Source organism: Crocodylus porosus, unplaced genomic scaffold (genome assembly GCF_001723895.1).
Source record: "Crocodylus porosus isolate Cpor-Errol unplaced genomic scaffold, CroPor_comp1, whole genome shotgun sequence".
NCBI lineage: Eukaryota > Metazoa > Chordata > Crocodylia > Crocodylidae > Crocodylus > Crocodylus porosus.
In genome coordinates, this window is record NW_017728931.1 from 141,287,924 (window position 1) to 141,295,019 (window position 7,096).

Genomic DNA, 7,096 nt, shown 5'->3' on the forward strand with positions numbered 1-7,096 from the left:
TCTCTCTCCCTTCAAGTGTGTCCACCTCGCCCCACATCTTAGTGTCATCAGCAAACTTGGACAGTGTGCTTTCCACCCCCTCGTCCAAGTCGCTGAAGAAGATGTTAAACAGTGCGAGCCCAAGGACCGAGCCCTGGGGTACCCCACTGTCCACGTCCCTCCAGGTTGAGTATGGCCTGTCCACAGGTACTCTCTGGGTGCTTCCCATCAGCCAGTTTTTTACCCATCCAACTGTGTAGGCATCAATGCCACAGTCGCTTAATTTATGATGAGGATGGGACTACAGACAGTGTCAAAGGCCTTCTTAAAGTCTAGAAAGACAACGTCCACAGTGACACCATCATCCAGGGATTTAGTCACATGGTCATAAAAGGCAACCAGGTTGGTCAGGCAGGACCTGCCTTTGATGAACCCATGCTGGTTGCCCCTGAGCGTGATCTCCCCTGCCGGCCCCCACATATATACTCGTGGATGATTCTTTCCAACATCTTCCCAAGCACCGAGGTGAGGCTTACAGGCCTATACTTACTTGGGTCCTCCCTTTCTTGAAAACTGGAACCACATTAACCAGTTTCTAATCCCCCAGCACCTGGCCAGATGACCACGAATGCTCATACAGCTGGGCCAAGGGCTCTGCGGTGACCCTTGCCAGCTCCCTCAGCACCCTTGGGTGGAGGGCATCTGGACCTGCAGATTTAAAAATGTCCAGCCCTTCCAGAGGATCCCTACCTACATCTGTGCTGACTGAAGGCCTGACAGAGCTATCCCCGAGACTGTCCCTACCTCCGGTAGGGGTGATGTCCCAGTCCCTGTTCAAGAAAACAGAGGCAAATAAACTGTTAAAAATACCATCTTTCTTGTGTGGCATAGCCACAAGATTACCGTTTGCGTCTTGCAGGGGCCCTACATTGCCTGGTGCCCTCTTTTTGCTCCCAATGTACTTGAAAAAGGACTTTTTGTTGTCTTTAATCCTGGATGCTAGCCTGAGCTCCATCTCTGCCTTGGCCTTCCAGCAGCCCTCCTACCCTCCCGAACTGAGGAGAAGTACTCTTCCTTGATGATAGCCCCTCCCTTCCACTGGTTGTACATCCCCCTTTCAGTCCTCAGGCATTGCTGAATGCCCTTGCTGAGCCAAGGGGGTTTGTGAGCACTCTTATCCCTCTTGCTTCTCTCAGGGACTGTTATCCTTTGGGCCTGGAGGATTGCCCCCTTAAGGTATGACCATCCCTCATGGACTCCCACCTCCTCTACCTTCTGGGCCCTCAGTGGCTCCCCCACTAGTCTCTTGAGCTCATTGAAGCTGGCCCTTCTGAAGTCAAGGGCTTTAGCCTTGGTGTGAGCCCTTGACATGCTGCGCTGGAGGGTGGAATCCAGCAGGTGATGATTGCTGTTGCCCAGATGGTCAAGGACCTGCAGTCCCTTCACCAGGTCATCCCCCACAGCCAGGACCGGGGCCAGCAAGGCGTTACCCCTAGTGGGGCCGTGCACGTCCTGGATAAGGTGAAGGTCCTGCAATACAGCCAGGAACCTACGCAAGCGGTCAGACCTGGCTGTCTGCTCCTCCCAGCAATGTCTGAGTAGTTTAGGTCACCATGACAATGACGTCCCTTGACCTAACCACCTCCCTAAGCTGACTGGAGAAGTCCTAGTCCAGCTCTTCCCCCTGGTTGGGTGGTCTGTAGTAGACACCTACTGTAAGGTCCCTTTCACCATGCCCCCCTTGTAGTTTGACCCATAGTGTCTCTGCCCAACCCTCCTCTACCTCGAAGCTAATCCTTGATGATGTGAGGTGCTCTTTGACATACGGGGCAACCCCCCCACCTTTCCTCTCTGTCCTGTCTCTTCTATATAGGGTGTATCCCCAAATGCCCGCCGCCCAGTCGTAGTAGGGTCCCACCAGGTTTCTGTGAGCCCTACTAAGTCTGGGTTCTTACTCGCAGTCAGGAGACACAGTTCCTCCTGCTTACTCCCCATACTACGAGCATTAGTGTAGAGGCACTTGAGGCCTCCTGAGGGTGCACATGCCTCCCTCCCACTCCCAGGACAGTTGTGGCCCCCAACTCCCTGGATGTCGATGCTTACCTGGGCTTCCCTTCCTCTTGTCACCCTGCATGCTGGTGAAGCATCCTCTCCACTCGAAGCGGCCCCTTCCCCGGCGAAGCTAGTTTAAAGCCCGCCGCACGAGATGAGCCAACCTAGAGGAAAAGATACGTCTGCCCTTAGGGGAGAGGTGAAGCCCATCCCACCCCAGCACGCCCTCCATACAAAAACATGGGTCATTGTCAAAAAACCCGAAGCCCGCCTCATGGCACCAGCTCTAAAGCCCCCGGTTAACCATGTCAATGCAGGCCTTATGACGCCTACCCCGTCCACGTACTGGGAGAATGGAGGAAAATACCACCTGGGCTCCCGTCATCTTCAGTTGGTGTCCCAATGCCTTGTAGTCCTCCATGATGTTATCCGGCTTATATTGGTTTGAAGGGTAAATGAGCAGCGTTGGACGGTGACCGCCCCCTCCCCTCAGGTCTAAAGCCGTCCCAGGCAGGTGGCGCTGATCTTGCTTTTCTGCGTTAGAGGCAAACACTGTTGCTGAGAGATTTGTTTCAAATCCCAGTGAATCTTCAGTGCAGGTCAGTGTTGGGGATGGACAGGCATTTAAAGCATCGTGGCTTGGCTGACCGCATGAAATTATACCCAGCTGCAGAGCCAGTGCTGTATCTTTCCATCCTGCCCTTTGGAAGTAGAGAGAGAGAGAGTCCTGTGTGATGATGCTTTAAAATGGCCTTGGGTGATGAATCGTTGTGGCAAGCGAGACTGCAACTTCTGTTGAAGAACGATTGGATGGGAGATCCCCGGCCTTAGGTACAAAATGGCATTCAAGTGAATCCTTTTGCAGAAGTGCCCATCTTGACCGGGCATTGTGTTGGTGTTTGTACCCTCAAGCAGTTCCTACAATGGGGAGCCAACTGTAGTGAAGGAAAAAGGCTGGATTTTTGCTGCATTGCTTTTAATAAATAAGACTTTTTGTAACCTTTTCCCCTTTTGTTTCCATTGAAGTGGAAGATGTCTGCCTTGGTTAACTCCTTCCTGTATGCAACTTTTCAGTAGCGTCCAAGACTCAGCTGGAGCTACCTGCTTGGCTGGATTTGGGCCTGAGGCCCAGGACGAGAAGTTGGGTGGCTAATACCCTACTCTCAACTTGTCCTGTGGCCTTAGACTTCGTCCTATGCAAGCAGCCAACTAGGGAATCCCCATCTGCTTCCAGTCTAGGTTGCAGAGGTCTGATGGGCCTCCTTCCCATTGCACAGGAAGGAAACTCTTCTTACTTCCTAGCTTGCCGCACACTTTTCAGGAATTGCTTGCCCAGGATGTCAGCCCTTGTAATATGTCTGTAGTAGGAGGCAACGAGGACTCAACTCAGGGCTGAGATTTAAGCGTTGCATGCATACTCTACCCCTGGCTTGCCGTGCGGCCCTACGTGGGTCCCTGAATCTTTCAGTTTTACTGTCTGTAAGTCAGGGAAATCATCTGCCTGCTTTGGGGACCAGTAAGAAGGCTGTGTTTGCAGAGAGCTGCCTAAGTGCTAACGATGCTTATTCCATATCGGCTTTCTCTGTGGCTGCTGCGTGCACATTAAAGTCTTGTTTGATTCCTAATGTTCAGGATCTCTGGCTGTGAGCCCTGCACAGCGCTTTTAGCTGGACTTTGCCTTCGCTGTGCTGCCTCTCAGCTACAAGCATCTGTTTCTTGCTGTGGAGGCCCTACCTTCAAGACCTGCGGTGTAGCACTTGGTCGGAAATTACAACCGGGCCCTTGTCAGAAGAATAGGAACCGAACCTCTGGATGAATATCCTGGAGGGGCTTTGTCTCCCCCTCCTTCCTCCTCGGGGCATGAGAGAGGCACTCCCATAGCCCATCCAGTTAGCCCAGCTCCCAGCAGGCTGATTCCTATTCATTGTTTACTAAAGGGATAATTGGAGTTAATTTCTTGGCAGCAGGAAGGGAGCGGAGCCATACATGCATGTAAAGCTGTCGCTAAGGGCACATAGGAGACCTCGTTTGGTTGTTGTGGAGGATTGATGTGGATACTTGGCTGCTTTTCAGCCTTCCACTGGCCTGGTCAGGGATGCCTGAGATGTACCGAAGACGATCTTGATTTATCACAAGCAGCCTTTGTGGGCCCCTCTGTCTTAGCACGCCTGTTCTTCCTTCTCTGAATTCACGTGTGCATTGAAATTGGTGGGAGGAGAAGACTTGCATCATCGACCCACACATTCCCAATTTGTTTAAGTTAATGTGCAGTTTAATTTTATTAGCATCTCATTCCCGGGAAACACAGATGCTGCTCTTTTGTTTCTCCAGGAGAGAAAAAAGAGACATTGTTTGTGCTGAGCGTTCAGCTTCAGATGCAGGGCAGCGGCCTTCTCTGTCTGTTCCTCTTTGTATGATGCCAGGAATATGATATGCCTGTTATATGGTACCCAGTGCGGTGGGACAGGTGCAAGCCAAAAAGTTGCACGCGATCCCGGTCACCGTACTTGAAAATGAATCCCATAGAAACGAGGGCAAGGGGCAATGGCATGATACCGGGACTGGAAGTGCTTTGTTCATCGGAGGACGTAGCTAGACCGAGCCTCCATTCTTTGGCAAGCAGAAAATTAAGAGCAAGCCCTGTTGATGTGCACACAAATCGTTGCCGGAACTAAGGGGACAAAGGCAATAAGGCCTCCAGAGTTCGTGTCAAACACGAGAATAAGGGTGAACGAGCTCAGCGAAGGCCCATCTGGACACTGAAGACGTATACTTTGGTTTTTCCCTTTTTACCCGTTGCATAGTTGATATGTAATAATTTTCTCTCTTTGTGCACGGACAGATTATACAGATGGATGGATAGATAAGTGTATCTCAGTATAGCGAAGTATTTTGCTGTTGTTGAAGTTTCATAAAACCCTTCATTATGAGCCCCTGGGTTTGTTTGTTTTTTAATACTTTTCTGCTTTTTCAAGCATTAGCCTTTGGAGCTGGGATTTTCCAGGTGTGTGTCTGTCGAAAGTTGTCCGGATGCCGTTGAAAACTTGAACTAAATCCTTTCATTTGGAAGAAACAAAACGGGAAGAAACTCTGTGAAAGCACCATTAAGGCTACCTAGTTGGACGCTGAAAACCAAGAAGTCCCTTCCTTCTCATTCCTTCCATGCATGTCACTGTTTTCCAAAAGCATACTTGCCTGCTATCTTACACATACACTTAAAGATAATACATACATTTAGACGGTGAAAAGTCTTCTTGGAGAAACTAGTCAATTTGTCATGGATCTGAAAATCCTATCGTAATGCATGCACACAGAGGGTCAGAGTTAAGGTTGCACAGTTGAGCGTACCTTTTTTATTTCCTTACTTTTGGGTGTTTGGTTTTACAAAATTGATTTCCCGGTAATGTAACGAGGAAGAAATTGAAAGCTACTGCATTGAGCAGATCTTATGGAACTTCTTTTAAACATCTACCCAAAGGACCAGAAAAATGATTGGCCTCATAAAGTTGGTCGTTAACTGCAAGTCAGAAACAAAATGACTGGAATCCTCCAGAGCGTTTTAAAGGGCCTCTTAAGATGCAGTTGGTTGTTGAAAGCTGTCTCGCTTGCAGCCTTCAGTTTGTACGTAGTGATGGAGTCGTGAGCTCGAGCTTTAGCAGCCGTGGGCAAATATCTGAGAAAACAATCGACTCTGTATTTGCTGTTCTTTTAGCGTCCGTTTCTTGGCTGATGTTTGTCGTCTTAGCATAAATGCCTGGTTTTGTACTTAGACCCACAATAATTTAGAGCATGGTATCATCTGTAAGGTTCCTCCCCAGGGTTACAAATAGGAAATGTGTGATGCTGTGCGACGTGGGTTGTTTGCCATGGCTTTGACAAAAGTTTGGGAGAGTTGTATAGGTCAGATAGTGGCTAGACAGAGCAGAGAATCATAGAAATCATAGAAAATTCAGGTTGGAAGGGACCTTGGGAGGTCGCATCTAGTCCAGCCCCCTGCTCGGAGCAAGACCAGCCCCAGCTACATCATCCCAGCCAAGGTTTTCTTGAGGTGGGCCTTAAAAACCTCCAAGGATGGAGATTGCACCACTTCTCTAGGTAACCCACTCCAGTGCTTTACCACCCTCCTAGTGAGAGAATTTTTCTTAATGTCCATCCTAAACTTCCTTCGCTCCAGCTTGAGCCCATTGCTCCTTGTCCTGTCGTCTGCCCCCACTGAGACCAGTCCAGCTCCATCCTCTTTGCAGCCGCCCTGCAGGGAGTTGAAGGCTGCTATTAAATCCTCTCTCTTCTCTTCTCCAGACTAAATAAGCCCAGCTCCCTCAGCCTCTCCTCATAAGTCCTGTCCCACAGTCCCTGAACCATTTTTGTTACCCTCCGCTGGACTCTCTCCAACTTTTCCACATCCTTTTCGAAAACTGAACATAGGACTTCAGATGTGTCCTCACCAGTGCTGAATGGAGGGGAATAATTACTTCCTTCATTCTGCTGGCAGTGCTCTACCATCGCAGCCCAGGATGCCGTTAGCCTTCTTGGCAACAAGAGCACACTGCAGGCTCATATTCAGCTTACTGTCCACTGTCACCCCCAGGTCCTTTTCTGCAGAGCTGCTGCCCAGCCCTTCAGCCCCAGCCTGCACCGGTGCGTGGGATTGCTCCGTCCTAAGTGCAGGACTTTGCACTTGTCCTTACTGAACTTCATGAGATTTCTTTTGGTCCAGTCCTCCAATTTGTCTAGGTCTCTCTGAATCCTAGCCATCCCCTGCAGTGCATTTACTACTCTGCCCCAGCTTGGTGTCATCTGCAAACTTGCTGAGGGTGCGCTCCATCCCGTCTTCCAGGTTGTTAATGAAGATACTGAACAAAACCGGCCCCAGGACCAACCCCTGGGACACTGCTCTTGATACTTGCTGCCAGCTAGACATTGAGCCCATTGATTACTACCCGGTGATCCTGAGATCACCCTAAGTGAGTGCCAATGAATTTTTCCTCTTTGCCTTTTGTGTTACATAAAAGTTTTCAGGAGAAAAATGGACCTTTTTTCAGACAGGCAAACTCCATGTCACTGC

The 7,096-nt window shown here is 49.8% G+C and overlaps 1 protein-coding gene across 2 annotated transcripts in view; it reads left to right on the forward strand.

Moving 5' to 3' along the window:
• The window catches only part of EXOC4 (exocyst complex component 4), a 568,367-nt gene that overhangs the window by 481,797 nt on the left and 79,474 nt on the right, over nucleotides 1-7,096 (forward strand). The window lies entirely within an intron of this gene.